This window comes from Neofelis nebulosa, chromosome 1 (assembly GCF_028018385.1).
Source record: "Neofelis nebulosa isolate mNeoNeb1 chromosome 1, mNeoNeb1.pri, whole genome shotgun sequence".
NCBI classification, from domain to species: Eukaryota; Metazoa; Chordata; class Mammalia; order Carnivora; family Felidae; genus Neofelis; species Neofelis nebulosa.
In genome coordinates, this window is record NC_080782.1 from 54,428,730 (window position 1) to 54,443,131 (window position 14,402).

Genomic DNA, 14,402 nt, shown 5'->3' on the forward strand with positions numbered 1-14,402 from the left:
CTCATGGTTCATGGGACTGAGCCCCACTTTGGGCTCTGCACAGCCAGCACAGAGCCTGCCTGGGATTTTCTCTCTCCACCCAATCCCCACTTGCATTCTCTCTCTCTCTCTCTCTCTCTCTCTCTCTCTCTCTCTCTCTCTCTCTCTCTCAAAATAAATAAGATAAAATAAAAAATAAAGTAAAATTTCTGAACCAATACAAAATTGTATATAAAAATTTAATACATTTAACATACATTGTCATATCTCCCTCCACAAACTTAACAGTCAACAGTGTTCAGCAAAATATTTTGGAGCCTTCTAGGGCTTTTTTGAGACCTCTCCAGCCCTATCACTACTTTCATAAGGTTTCTTGTGTCCATTGCAGTTTCTATTTGTCTGTTCCTCTTAGGAGTGTCCTTGTTTCAGCCTTCTCTTCTTCATCATCCAGATCTAAACCCACAGAGTGGCTCTACATACTCAAAGGTATGTTGTAGCATATACTGTTGATTATCTACATAACTGCCTTTCTCACCCTTCTCCCTGGCCAACAGTGATACGCTTCTGTTTAGGTATCAGATGGCCAACAATGTACTTGAGGAAAGTAGGCTTCTCTTCTAAGCCTGGGGGAGAGGAATGAATATTTATTTTTCTAATCCATTGCTAGGGAATTAAAATCATTATTTTTTTCTAATTCCCCTGTCTTTGCCACTAAACAGGCATGTGAACCATGCCTAGTGAATAAAACATTAGAGGAAATATGCTAGGGGCCTCTGGAATAGCAATCTACCCTTCACAGATAAAAGAAAAGAGGTAGTTCTCTTGGCTGTTATAGCCACTGCCCTGCCTCCTGCTTTTGAGCAGAAATGTGATACATGGACATTTAGCAGCCATTGTATAGCCATTGTGTAGCTATTAGTAAGTTTTAGATGCTAAGCAAACAGGTCAAGAAAGGTAAAGCAAAAGAAAGTGCCTGGCTTCAACTTATGGAAAGAGCCCAAATGTCCAGTGACTGATGAATGGATAAAGAAGATAGATAGATAGATATAGATTAGGTATAGATATAGATATAGATATAAATATAGATATAGATGACATAGATATATATATAGACATAGACATAGATATAGATATATATTTCAAAAAGAATGAAATGTTGCCATTTGCAACAACATGGATGAAGCTAGAATGTATTATGCTAAGTGAAATAAGTCAGAGAAAGACAAATACCAAATGATTTCACTCATGTGGAATTTAAGAAATAAAACAAATGAACATAGGGGAAGGGAAGGAAATATAAAATAAGATAAAAACAGAGAGGGAGGCACACCATAAGAGACTCTTAAAAACGGAGAACAAACTGAGGGTTACTACAGGGGAGGTGTGTAGGGAGATGAGCTAAGTGGGTGATGGGCATTAAGGGCGCTCATGAAGAGCACTGGATGTCTTATGTAAGTGATGAATCACTACTGTAACCATTACTACACTGTATGTTAAATAACTTGAATTTAAATAAAATTTTGGAAGAAAAAAAAAGAAAGTGCTTGGATTCTTGACATTACTCAGACACTGAACAAATCTTGAAGGGCATCTGTGTTTACTAATTGGCATTTATTGAAATTAGGCTCCTACCCTCCCACAGAAATGAGACAAGGGCCCTATCTTTTTTGATGACTGCATTTCCAAGGGGTGGCTCCCAGGTCCTTATGAAAGACACTTTTGGGTTGTAAAACCAGGAGAAGTCTGAGAGAAGATTTATATCTCAATGGAGCAAAGAAAGAATTTATAGTTGCAAATTTTCTAAATACTCTAACAAAAGGGATCTTAGGGGCCCATAGTCAGGAAAAAACCTGTTTGATATTTCATCAAGCTGAGGGGAACACTGAAGGCATCTTGATGGATGAACATGATGTTTCTCCTTCTGAGGTCTCCTAATCACTTCTCATTTTGAAAACCTATGCTAAGGAATTAAGTGAGCCTCTCATGATCTTGCAGCAAATTCCCTTTTGCCCACATTGGCCAGAATCAGTTTTTGTTGTTTGCAACCAAAGTCCCTCTAATGAATCAAGAATTTCATCCCTTACATTTATTTCTTTGTTTTAAACATTGGGATATGAAAATTACATTTTCCATTGAGAGTAGAGTAGACCAGATATATGGTAAGAAGACAACCAGAGATCTGGATTCTAGTTTTAGTCTGGTCCCCATATGTCTGAGGTCTGAGGCTCGTTTTTCTCAATCTGACAAATGAGATGATTTGAGCAGATGGTCTCTGAGCTCCCTTTGAAATCTGATATTCCAAAACTAATAATTTTGACAAGTGCATTTTTAATGGGAAATAAAAAGATCCCTTCTTTAACCCAAATTTTCATTAGCTAGAAAGAATAAAGATAACTATGCCAAAGGTGTCCACAGTTAAGCAGAAGCAAAATCACTGGCAGAATTTTAAACAGCAAGTTTTGATTAGAGGAGTTCAAAGCATGGAAGATTTGCTATTCAAAGAAGATTTTTAGCATAGACCAGCACAAATTGCCAATATAAAATGGTCGGTAGGTACAAAGTAAAAGAGAAGAAATATACTGAGTAGACCAAGAGTTACCCTGGACACAGGGAATAATTCAGAACAGTAACTTCCGAAAGGAGCAACACGACAAACTGAGTGCTATAGAATAAGTTCATTTTTCAGCAGTCTAAGAGCAGCAATCCAGAGCAACGAAATAAAACCAGCAAGTCTCCCCACATGGGGCAGCTAAAGCTGTAGTCACTACAAAAGGAGGATAAATGGAATGTGTCACAGGGGATTAGGTGTTTAAGGGAGTAGAAAGTTCTTATAACAGCCGCTACTCTCAATGGATCTCAAGAATGTTTTTAAACTAGTAGATAAGATATTGAAATCCTTGCATTTGCAATCCTTTGAGGAAAGAAGCAGAGTAAGAGACAGGAGCTGAAATTGTTGCTAGAAAACGTTGAACTTAATTTTAAATACAACTTTTTTTTTATCTGAAACGTAATCCACACTTATCTTGGAAAAATTGCAAAACAAAGATACACAAAAGAAAATTAAGAAAACACATATTTCCATTATTTATCTAGACACAACTCTGCTTCTTGATTTTCCCTGGAATAATAACTCAGATATTCCAATAGAGGAATTTATCCTTACATCACTAGCCACATACCTGGAGACAGTATGTTCAAAATGGAGGGCTGGGGAAAGGTGAGCTGTTACCTTTTCGGTCTCTCCACTTCTAACCATAAATAAAATTATGCAGATATTACTTTACAGAGCTTACGAATGTCAATGGCTTAAACATAGCTTGCCCAAGCTACTAGGTTAGGCTACAGGGAAACTACAAAGCTCTATTAGTAAACTAGTACTAGTTTAGTAAAACTAGCTTTCCTATCAGCCTGGCATCACTTCTTGGACAAAAGCTGTAGCAAGGTTTCCCATACACTAAGGTTCCCCTAAAAAAAGGAATTATCAAGACACAGTTCTCTGTGTTAATCCTTTCGGTTCTACTCTATGCCAGGACTATTCAGTCATAGTCCATGGGGAGTTATGGATATTTAAGTACATTGTCTATTGTCAGCACCTTCTACCTCTAAGTCCTATCCACTCAGGTAAGTAAAAATGTTGTAGCACATAGCTCCACCTATCCTCTGGTTATCTGCATAGTGCTTGAAGAACATTTGAAAACCTCTCTGTGGCAGTCTTAGGCTCCTGGATGCAGGATAGGTCAAATTTCCATTCTGGTAAATAGGGCAAGAGAATACACTGAATGGCACGAAAGGCTCCATCAAAGGGACTAATGGGGATTTCCATGGGGTGTTACGGTATTAGTCAAAAAAGCATTAGGCCTTTCATTTAAAGGCAGCTGCTATTCCTTGAGATAGTGGCAGAGCCAAACACACATATTTTAAAAGCACTACCAACCAATCCAATACTTAAACATGTAAATTCTTCCTAGGGGGTGGATGGTTCAAGCTGCACAGCTAACACCAACTCATTTTTTGCATTTCTTCAAACAAAGAGAACAAAAGAAACAAAATTTGTTACCCTTGATTATTCAAACCCTGACTAGATACATATATATAGTATCTATAATATACATATACATATATATAGTGTCTATATATAGTATCTAAAATCACTTCAAAAGAACATTTGACAATGATCAGGTCTTGACCTCCCAAACTAAGCACCTAAGGAAGCACTACAAAGTGTGTTTATTGGCTGTTAAGGAGTATTCTATCCTTTAAAGGGATGACAAGATATTAGAACTTATTTACTCTTACTGGATGTCCAAGGGATCTGTGCTGGAACTCAATGTTGGAAAACATGGCATTCAGAAAGACTGTCTGAGGTGGCTTTTCTTCAGATTCTTAGGAAAGGATTCTGTCTCTTAGTTCTCAATCCATCTTAAAAAGTTAGGAAAGAACCCTGAGGTATAGTATGGAAATAATAACTTTGAGGACTTTTCCAGAAATTTCCAGAAACCAAAATATCTTTCTCAAAATTTTAATGGAGGAGAAAGTTCTCCCCAAATCCCTTGAGTTAACCTCCATATGCCAGTCTTCTGTGATTTTGTATAGATGGTTAAAGTCTGAAAGAGATTTAAAAAAAAAAAAGTCAATGTGAACAACTAATGCCTGTTAACTGGTGATTAAGTTGTGTTACCAATACTATCGTGACATTTTACCTCTGTGATGTGATATAGGATATAATTAGATTCATCCAAATAGACCTACATTTCTCAGCTGAAAATATAATCTGACAGAACCCTTATAAGAAAAATATTGGATTATTTTTCATAATGTTATCTCTATTTTAAAGAAAGGAAAGGACTACCATGAAGTAGATAAATTATGCTAAGAATTGAGTGTAATCTCCTTGCTATAGACTGAATAAACTGGACACACCTGTCTCTTGAGGTTCCTATCCTACAACCATGCATTCAAAACTTCAACTCTTCTGACTTTACACTCACTTTCCTCTACGTGAAATGTGCTTCCTTCACCCAGATTTCACAGGGTTACTCCTTCTTACAGAGTTACTTTCTTATTTCAGCTCAGATGTTAAACTTTTCAGAATGATGTTTTTAACTGAACAATCTAAACTAACCCCCTACCCTAGGTAACTCTCTCTGTTTTTCACATTTCTTATTCCTATCTGAAAATCTAGCTTATTTGTTTATTGTCTTTTTATCCCTAGAAGAATATACATTCTATGGAGACAGGAAACTTATATATCATGTTTATTGTTAGATTCTTATTTTCTATAAGAATGACTAGAGTATTTGTTAAGAAATGAGTGAATTAAGAGTACAGTGGTTTTCCAAGGAAGAAAAATTAAAGATTTTATTTCTTCAGTACTGGTTATATGCCTAATACAGTACTTGACATATCATGAACACTTTGTTAGAATAGGATACAAAATACAATTTAACCAAATGCTGATCAATATACAGGTGACACGTGAACAACACTGGAGTTAGAGCTGCCAATGCCCCCCTCTCCTCTATAGTTGAAAATCTGCATGTAAGTTTTGACACCCCAAAACTTAACTAATAGCCTATTGTTGACTGGAAGCTTTACCAGTAACATAAACAATCAATTAACACATAGTTTGCATGCTATCTGTATTACATACTGTATTCTTATAATAAAGTAAGCTAAAAAAAGAAAATATTAAGAAAATCATGAGGAGGAGAAAATACATTTATTGTACTGTGCTGTATTTATATTTAAAAAATCCACATGTAAGTGGATCCCTGTTGTTTAAGGGTCAAATGTAATTAGAAAATGGTTAAAATAACCCCAGTGTCTTACTGTGTTATTGCTTGCTATCCCCATGGGTGAATAAAATTAAAGGCATGTGTAGTACATTTTTACACTTTTCAGTGGGGGCTGTATACCGTCGTTGACAACTGGCTCCCAGCACTTTATTAGTGTTACACTGAGACATGCTTTAGCAGTTCTGTACTCATCTGTCTCTAATCAAATGCAACCAAGTCTATACCTTATCTGCCTCATGCCTCACTCAAAGTTTCCATGTCTTGTTGGAATCCATCAGAGAAGATGTTCTATACTTCAGCATGGTTGTCAACTTCTCTTTATCATTAAGCTATTAATCTTATCTGGGGATGTGACCCTTGGTCATTTCTGCAATAGCTATGACCCTCTTTCCATATTAGCTCTAATAATAAATTTGGAGGTCCCATCAAGCCTAGGAATGAGCCATGCAAATAAATATTATTCCAGAGTTAATGGTTATCTTTTCAAACAATAATCTTGTCCTCCAACCTGCTAGGGAGCTCTCCTGAAAGATAATTAAAACATTGATAAAGGATTGAAACCTAATATGTCTCCTCCCCAAACTCTGCCCACTCTCACTACCCTTGAATTAAAGCAAGTCCATCCAAGCAAAAAGTAAAGTGAATTTTAAAAGATTCCAACACCTTCTCATCTGAGGTCCCACCAGGTTACTGCTAGCTTGTTTGGAATCTGGCTGCTTCATTATTGCTTTCAGCAGAATTAATATCAACTGCCTATTAGTTGTCAATGTCAATGTCTTTAAAATCCCTTGACCGGATCTCTAATGAAAAGACATTAGATGATAAGGCAAGTGATTTCTCTACTTTCTTTTTGGTGTCTGACATCATTAATGTGATTAATGAGGTGACCAGGGAACCCAAATCACTCGTCACCATTAGATTGCTAGTACAATAGCCAAAGCTCAAAGGTGGGGAAGGAATGGGAACAAAAGTATTCTCTTATCTCTGTTGTGTACTCTATCAAGGAGACAAATGACCTACCTACAGGTGTGTACCTGTTTGGAACAGTAAATATTTGATAATAGTAAAGGCTGAGAAAACCACAAATACATGTTTATTTGCTTTCGAATTATTTGTAATAACTAACAAAGACTTTTTACTGGTAAAGCTTAAAAATACATTCTAGATGATCAAATAATGATTATAGAATATAAAACAAATAGCCATGTCAGTGCCTTTTAAAAGGAGTAAAAGGAAGGTACACTCACCAACACAAGTGATTGGCTCATGTTAGTAAAAAATCCAACAGTAGTTCTTGCTTCAGGCACAGCCAGATGTATCTTCCCCCTCCTGTCCCTTTTGTTCTTTCTTTCTCTCCCATTGTGCATCTGTCCCTCCTTTTCTCTGCTCTCATCTACTTTGTTGTTTTCAAAATCCTAGGGAAAGATAGATGAAGAGCCAGTGAGGATTGAAAGAGAGAACTTCTTTTCTCTCATTGTAGTAACTTCCCAAAGTTGATACAATGCAGCTTGGGTCACTTGCTTAGTCTTAGAGGATGAGAATATAATATATATTGATGTGTTCACATGAGTCCCGTCCTGGAGAAGGGGGAAGTAGTTCACTCCAATGTGAAACATACTCCTAAGAGCAGGAAACTGCAATACCTTTTTACCAAAAAGAAAAATCAAACCTGAGCATCCAAATAATGAAATATATACCAAGTAGTGTTTTTTAAAAAGAAATGGGGTTTGTGTTTAGTCATGCAAACCTTTTTCTGCAAAGTTATGAACTGATGGGCATTCTCATGCATGGCTGGTAGGAGTATAAACTTTAAAATTTTCCTGGAGGGCAATTTGGAAACATTTTAAATATGAACGTATACCTTGATCAGGCAACTACCATTCTAGGAATTTGTATCAAAGAAATAATAGTAAATCTTCACAAAAGTGTAACAAAAGTGATGTTTATCTCAAAGTATGTAGGACATCAAAGAATTGGCAGCAATCCAAATGTCCAAAAGGTAGGGGAGGAAATTAAAAACAGCATGGAAAGTAATATTTTTACATTTATCTACTTACTTGTCTGTTATTTATTTAGTTAGTTATATAATCTGAACAGATATACACCCAGAGGCTCAAAGTGTTTGTCTCTGGGTGGTTGAAATGTGGGTGATTCTTCCTGCATTCCTTCTTGCTAATCTCTATTTACTAATTTGTCCCCAGTGAGTATAAACTTGCATTAATTGTGTAATGTTTGTATTCTGAGATAGGACAGCTTGAACACAGACTCCTTAATTTGCTCCAAATATCCTTTCTAAGTAATACTGTATTTGGACGGGAGGCATGGAATGCAGGACATAGAACACCTCTAACGTGTCTTTAGGGACCAAGAATCAATTAGAAACCATTCTCTTTTGTGTCTGTCCTAAGCTAAGGGGCTAGATCCAGGGGCTAGGTCTTACCTATGTTTGGGGTCTCTGGTGATGATTCAGGTTTCTTGGTAGTGAGGGAAATTAGCAAGCAGGTGCCCGTGCTCCTCTTCCAGAAAGACTATGCCTGCTTACTTGTTGCACGTGGGCCTAGTGATGTGGAAAGCCTAGAAGGAATTACATAGGAGAGAAAAATGCCCCCAGTCCCTGAAAAGGGGGGAGGGCTGCCACTATAGCCCAACTTCACATGATATTTTAAAATTAATTCCAGATACAATAATCATTTAAATGCAAAATATAAAATAGTTAAAACATTACAAGAAACTTTAGAAGAATATTTGTATAACCTTGCATTATACAAGAGTCTCTTAAATAAGATAGAAGACCTAAAGGCACTACCTATGTGATATTTCATTACATAAAAATTACAGATTTTTCATGCCAGTCATATTATAAACAGAGTTAAAAGTGAAGGGAGAGACTGAGAGAAATATTTTCAACGCTTGCCATATTAAGGGTTAATATTCCTTATATTAAAAAAAATCTCTAGAAATAATTAGGAAAAAGAAAAGTAACTAAAGGGACAATGGACAAAGAGGGAATCCTAGTGGTTACTAAACATACAAGAATTCTCTTAACCTCTTGGGGCTTAGGGGAATGTAAGTTAAAACAACAATGAGATGCCATTTTTTCACTCATCTCATAAAGAAATAATAATACAGTAACAATACAGTGCTGATGAGGAAACAGGGATATATAATCTTTATGTAGCAATTAGTAATATGTAATAACTGCTTTTGGGAATTAATCAGGCAAAAGCTGTTAAAATTGTAAACACCACCTTTGACCCACTAATTTCAATTTGGGAATCTATACTATAGACATAAAAATTTTTGTGTTATATGAACAAAATGTCCATTGCAGCAATATTTTATTATGGCAAAATAAGAAAAAATAAAGGGCCACCAACAGGGGAAATGGTTGGATAAATCACAACACTTCTACTCTATGCAGGAATCCACTTCTATCCAGAAGAATAGGCTAAACCAGTGGCTCGTAAAGTCTGGCCCTTGGCCCAGTAGTCTCAGCATCACCTAGGAACTTGTTAGAAATGCATATTTGACCCCACTCCAGACCTATGGGAATGTCTGAGGATGGGGCCTGGTAATGTGTCCTAACAAGTCATCCAGTTCTGATGTGTGATTCTGATATGTGGTTACATCTATATCGACTGTCTTGAGAGATCTATTCATATTGTTACATGAAAAATTAAATTTCAGAGTAGTATATTTAATGTGATGCATTTTTATAGAAACAAACATTAATAAAACACACATTTTTGACGTGTACTCATACTTCCATACAAGAAAGCAGAACTTGTAGAATGATACACCTGCTGCCATTAACATTGATTAACGAGGGAAAAGAGTAGGGGGAAAAAATAACCTCTGTCTCCATTCATCTCTTTCATTTTTCACTGGTAACAGTGAGCATATATAACTTTCCTAATTTCAAAAAAAAACATTTAAATAATAAATTAAAGAAAAAACAATCAATGAACCTAGATTTTTACCTGACCTATATCAAACAGACCCATGCTAATCGGACATCAATTTTGGTAAAAAGATTTTCCTTTCACCAAGCCTTAATTGGCCTTCAGACTTAGTTCGTGATGGTCTTGACATAACCTTTCATTAAGCAAACTCTTTAAATAGGTAGATGGGTCAGAGCAAAGATTCTTGGATTTTGCTTGAAGGGGCTAAAAAGCACAATTCCTCTGGATTATTTTCTCCAAACTATCTTCATTAAAGTTAAAGTTAAAACCTATCCATTGGACCCTCTGAAAAGATTATAGTCACTGAAAGCAAATTATGTAGATGCCAACATACATAGTAAAACTTCAAACAATTAATTAAATGTGAATTTTGTCCACTGGTACTTTATCCCAATCCTTTCCAATGTGCTTTAAATTATAAATTGTAAATGTGTAAAAACATTGTTTCCTATTTAAAACCTTAAAATCATTCATTGAAGTAACATTTTTAAGGTCAAATAAATCAGATGTTGAATTATTGTTTTTTTGGCTAAGATTTCCTTTCAAGGACAAAATATTCCAATAATATCACCTGAAACTGATCCTATCTATATCCAAAGTTTGTTAGAAAATACATTTACTTGAAAAGTTCTAGCAAGTCAATAGGTACACGACTGTGTGATTCAAAAGTTATATCCTAGGAAGTCACAGAAGCTATTAACAAAATAATAATGACTTCTCTGTAAATTTAACTTGTGATGTTGACTTCTTCCTTTTAATTACTTAGCTCTTGAATATAGTCAATAGTCTGATGAGCTCTGATTATGGAGAACTCAGCTAAAAATATTTTGAATTAATAATCAAATGCAATGTGACATTTAGGTTTCAAAAACTCTAGTCACCCCCGCTATCAACCCATTCTTTTTCCATGGCACAACTTCAGGGTTATAACTGAAGTGAATCTCTAGTGATTAATGCCCAGGTGATTTGAATTTTGCATACTGAAAGAAAATTAAGAGGAACATTTACTTGCCCTTAAAAAAAATCTATAATCCACAAAACAGAACCTAGATTTAAATGTCCTCAGGCCTGAAAAAATACTTCCATAGCCTTTTATGTCATGGTGGTCTAAATGATTTCCATGACAATGTCATAAAAAGAAGCTTTTTGTCACTAACTTAGAAGAGATTAGACTTAAATAATTTAATTAAGTTAACAAAGTCCACTGTAATACTTTAGAAATGAATCTCTTTTAATTTTCCAATTTTATTGGTTTCATTACTGTTGTAAAGAATTTCTAACCCACGATTATATCTGTGCCTTTCCATACAGCCACTCAAGAGTCCTGAGGAAAAAAACCAACTAATTTTATTATATGCTTTGGTTCTCAGCAGACACCAACAAATAGAGAAAATCCTTTCTGCCTTAGCTCTAAAATGTTTGCTCTGCATTAACACATCTCACTAGTGTAAGTAAGTATATTTTTCTTCCTTCAAGCAAATATTTTTTTTTTTCCAACGTTTTTTTTTTTTTTTTTTTTTATTTTTATTTTTGGGACAGAGAGAGACAGAGCATGAACGGGGGAGGGGCAGAGAGAGAGGGAGACACAGAATCGGAAACAGGCTCCAGGCTCCGAGCCATCGGCCCAGAGCCTGACGCGGGGCTCGAACTCGCGGACCGCGAGATCGTGACCTGGCTGAAGTCGGACGCTTAACCGACTGCGCCACCCAGGCGCCCCCCTTCAAGCAAATATTTGAGAACCTACTATGTGCCAGTTCTTGCCAAGCATTTCAAGTGCATAAGGAAAATCAAGACAAGTATTTGACATAAATAGCTTAAATTACAGTGAAAATATTTCTCTAAAATAGTTTCTTAAATATTTTTTTTAACTCAGTAATTACTTAATCAGATGTTTGACTTAACACCCATGCTATTTCCTACCCTATTAGTAACTCATTAATTCCTTTTACTATTTGCTCTAAGTGTTTCACTGCACTCCACAGTGTTCCTTGGGATCCTTCCCTTCATTGAGGCTAGTTGGTCACTGACAGCTGACCAAGGAATAGATCCTATATACCTTCCAAAATTATTTTACTTTACTTCTATATTGTAACACCATTTCTTTTATCAAAAAGTGTTCTGAAATGCTGGAACCAAGGAGAATATTCTTATTTAAATATTAGGAATTTGTGTCTGCATAACTTAAAATACAATACCTTCCCCTGAAAGGATTTATATGCTGGTGCTGATAGAGTTTATCACTTTTATTTGTGGTGTTAATAGAATTCAGATTTAGATATCATTTTCATGGTCTGCATTAACAAGAAAAAAAAGCAGACAGCTGAATAGACTTGGAAACTGTCCACGTTCAAGGCAATGAGCAGATTAAGTGTGAAGAGAAAAATAATATGGTTTTAGGAAAAAGTCTTTCTAGTTGAAACTCTCATCCATGGCCGTAGGATTATTTTTTCTCTCACTAAATCTTAGTCTGTTCTGTAGTCCTAAAAGACTACTTAGTAGAGGAAAAAATCCAATGTTGAAGAATGCATGTTACTGAAATCCCCACCAGTTGTTAATATCCCTCCAGGCCATGACCAGATTTTGCATATAGTCAAGATTCTTTGGTCATCTATTGATTTTCAGATTACTATAGTTGTCTGAGAATGCCTTTTAATTTAGAGTCCTCTCTACCAAATTCCTCCTGTTAACCAGAGGAACCACAGACCATTGAGGCTGAAAAAGTTCAAGTTCACCATCATCAGGTATTTGTTTCCCCATGCTTCCAGATGATTACCCAGAAAATTCTTCTATACGTTTGCAACAACAAACTTCTTAAAATTTTGATGTCATCCAGTAGAAATTTTCCTGGAAAAATTCTTTACCTAAAAAGTACTTTAGACTACACAGAATTCTTAGAAAGGAGATTTATAGAACCCACACTGGGGTTTCCTATTAAAACTACAACAAAGAAAATATGAACCACCATCTCCAACTACTGGTTAGGAAAGATGTTAGAGTTAAAATGCCTGGGTTTGATTCCAGCTGTGTAGCCTTGCACATATTACTTACTCCTTCTAATCTCTCTAAGCCTCAGATTCTCCACATGTAAAATGAGGATAAAAGTAACACCCATCTCAAAGGGTTTAGTGAAGATTAAATAAAATAAGGTGCTCAGTACAATGCCCAGCACATAGTTCCCTTTCTATCAATTCATGATTCAACAAATATGTATGTGCTACTCTTTGGTCATTTTCAATATTTTAGTCTACCATTTTTCTTAATAAAATCTAAAAGATTTACCAGCTTTAATGGTAATGCACAGTTCCAAATATCAGATTAGTATTTATCTATCTTCTGTAGTATTTTTTTTTAATTTCTATTTTCTTATTCATAAGTAACATCTTAAATCTCTATTTTCCCCTTCCTTCTTTCTTGGTTATTTTGGTTTTTTTGTTTTTCTAACTTTCTAACTTTTGCTTTTCTAACTTCTAACTTCTTCATTTTAACCTTGTCTTATAGGCATTAGGACTCTGGTTATAGCAGCTTTTACTAAAACCTGTAGGCTTAGGTACAATGTGCCTCATATCATTGCTTTGTAAAAAGTTGCAATGTTTGTTACCTTCTCTTTGATTTAAGAATAATCTGGAAACGGGTTTCTATTTTCTATACTGTCAAGATTCTTTTTGTTCATCTTTCAATTTTTGGATTACAGTAGTTATTTGAGAATACCTTTTAATTTAGTCATCTCTACCAGAAAAAAAAAAGAGATTTTGTCTTAACAGTTAAAAATTCATAAGCATCTAAGGAAAATTTTGAATTAACAATTCTTGTAGAACTTTAAGAATTCCAAGAAAAAATTTCACAGGCTCAATGGCCTCAATGCTGAGAAGCATGGAGCAATAAGAAAAATCAAATAAATCCATATTTGAATATCTAGGTATTCAATCTATGTTGCTTTATTTTGAATTTTAAATGTTTAGTAGAAATCAGATGGGTAGAATTTAAAGTATTCCCACTTGCTTTTATACTTTTTTCCTCTCAGTTTTAATAATAAATCTTTATAATTGAAGTCAATCCAGGGACTCTTCTGGAAGTAAAATAATCAAAACCCAAGCATCAAAGCAGAGTGTTCAGTGTAAAATGGGACCAGAAGACTGGTTGCAAGTAGGATGCCGATGATAAAAGTAAAGCCTATGTTGAAAAAAAAACAGTAAGTGCACCATCTGAACAATATGCAGGAGACATCAGGATAAGAAAACCATATCATTGTGGTACTTCTGCCTCAAGTAGAAAAGGAACCCCAGGAACAAGTAGCTTAACTTCCAAGATACTAGCCAATGACTCCAGGTGTAGGGGACTCTGCGTGAGTTCTCAAAGTTTATAACCTAATCCTCAGTCCCAGAATAACAGAACATTTTACCATGGACCCAGAGTTCTCTCTAGTTTTATTTAGGGTTATAAAAAGAAAAGACTATTTCCACAACTGTAAGCAAAGTGGTTCTCACTAAACCTTAGTTTCCTCATCTGCTAAGTAGGTACTGGGTGGCAAGGGGCCTGATTACATAATCTATAGGGTCATTTTTAGCTCTAACATTTTATAATTCTATAGGCTGGTTAATATATGTCTAGCCTAAGCATTAAAAACATATAATGAAATCTCAATTGCAAATAGCCAGTTTATAATAGA

At 35.4% G+C, this 14,402-nt stretch overlaps 1 long non-coding RNA gene across 2 annotated transcripts in view; it reads right to left on the bottom strand.

Moving 5' to 3' along the window:
- Nucleotides 1-4,484: 4,484 nt before the first annotated feature.
- LOC131507579 (uncharacterized) overlaps nt 4,485-14,402 on the bottom strand; it is a 220,811-nt gene continuing 210,893 nt past the window's right edge. For both annotated transcript variants that reach the window (XR_009259563.1, XR_009259564.1), the window contains 3 exons: nt 8,215-8,348; nt 7,022-7,189; nt 4,485-4,583 (listed from right to left, as the gene is read on the bottom strand). This is a non-coding gene — a long non-coding RNA (uncharacterized LOC131507579). The remainder of the gene's footprint in view (nt 4,584-7,021; nt 7,190-8,214; nt 8,349-14,402) is intronic.